The sequence below is a fragment of the Myotis davidii genome, unplaced genomic scaffold, assembly GCF_000327345.1.
Source record: "Myotis davidii unplaced genomic scaffold, ASM32734v1 scaffold2091, whole genome shotgun sequence".
Lineage (NCBI taxonomy): Eukaryota > Metazoa > Chordata > Mammalia > Chiroptera > Vespertilionidae > Myotis > Myotis davidii.
The window spans coordinates 44,274-45,981 of NW_006282603.1; the positions used below are offsets into that span (position 1 = coordinate 44,274).

Here is a 1,708-nt window from a genome sequence, read left to right on the forward strand (position 1 = left end):
CAATTAATCAATAAATATATATATGTGTGTGTGTGTGTGTATATATATATGTATTTAAATCAATGGAAAAAATATCCTCAGGTGAGGATTCACAAAAAAAAAAGGAAAAAAATAATTATTCGTGTAAAATCAAAAGGCTGCCTCCATAACGCAGGCAAGAACCTGGTGGGGTTACCCGCCCCCCCCAGACCATCACACACCCGCCTGGGGAGAAAAACACCCCAACACGGTGGCCGGGATCCAGCAGAACAGCCACACGTCATGGGGCAAACTGGGGCGATGACCGTGGACAGCCCAGAGTCACGGTGACATTTGCAAAAACAGAACCGGAGTCCTGTTTGCTGAGTGATGAGTGTTTACACCTGGCAAACATCTCCTCCAGGTCACACAACAGACCCAGGGCCCCGGCGGAGAGCGATGGCACCGCAGCCAAGACCAGGGGCCCTGCCCTCCCCTCCCCTCCCCGGCTCTGCACCGGGAAGCCCCTGCCCGCAGCGTCCTCCGTGCACCCGGAGAGAAGGCCGCCCCAACCTGGGCTCGGAGGGTCTGGGCTGGGAGACCTGCTCTGGGGTCCCCGTGGCACCGTGGCTACGGCAGCAGGAGGCAGCGGGCCGGCTGAGAGGGCCTCGCTGGGCCTGGGGGACCCCCGGGCGGTGCCCACACATTTCCTTCTCTGGACAGAGTCGAAATAGACCAGCAGGCAGGACTGGACAGACCGGAAGCTCCTGCTGCCTCCAGCCGACCTTGATTCCCGCAGCCACAGCCCTGGGGCGGGGGGTGGGGGGAGCCCACACCCCTTCTCCTCCACCTGCCGTGAGTGGACACCCAGAGCTCCCCCAGGCCTCACCTAAAACACGGGCGTGGCTATGAAAAGTCCCTCTGTGCCCTGGCTGGTGTTGCTCAGTGGACTGAGCATCAGCCTGCAGACCAAAGGGTCCTGGGTTCGATTCCGGTCAAGGGCACGTACCTGGGTTGCAGGCTCCTCCCAGGCCCCGGCCCTGGTCAGGGCGCGTGCAGGAGGCAGCCCATCAATGTGTCTCTCTCACATCGATGTTTCTTTCTGTCTCTCCCTCCACTCTCTCTCTCTCTCTCTTTTTAATGGAAAAATATCCTCAGGTGTGGATTAACAAAACAAAAAACAAAACAAATGAACTAAAAACAAAAAGCAAAACAAGGCATCCTCTAACACATCAAGCACAAAGGGGAGTGGTGGGCAGAGAAGTGAAAATCAAGCAGTAATGGAATCCAAGACTCAGCCAAGCCAAATGGAGCAAATGAAATGGATCGGCTGCTCCTGCACGCACCCCACTGGGGATCGAACCTGCAACCCGGGCCTGTGCCCTTGGGCGGAATCGAACCCAGGACCCTTCAGTCCGCAGGCCGACGCTCTATCCACTGAGCCACACCGGCTAGGGCTCCACCACTCTCTTTAGAAATCAATGGGAAAACATCCTTGGGTGAGGGTTAACAAAAACAAAATTAATTAATTAAAAAATAATAAAATAATAGAAAAGAAAAGTTCCTCCATGAGGCAGGCTGTTCTCCCCGACTGGGCCAGGCTCCACCATGTGGCCTCCAGCATCGCTTCTGTTCTGTTTGTTTTGTTACTCCTCACCCAGGGATACTCTCTCCACTGATTTTTAGGGAGAGTGGGACGGAGGAGGGAGGGAGGGGAGAGAGAGAGAGAGAGAGAGAGAGAGAGAGAAAC

At 55.2% G+C, this 1,708-nt stretch overlaps 1 protein-coding gene across 1 annotated transcript in view; it reads right to left on the minus strand.

Moving 5' to 3' along the window:
* FAH (fumarylacetoacetate hydrolase (fumarylacetoacetase)) overlaps positions 1-1,708 on the minus strand; it is a gene marked incomplete at its 5' end in the record, with an annotated part of 41,752 nt that overhangs the window by 29,994 nt on the left and 10,050 nt on the right. The window lies entirely within an intron of this gene.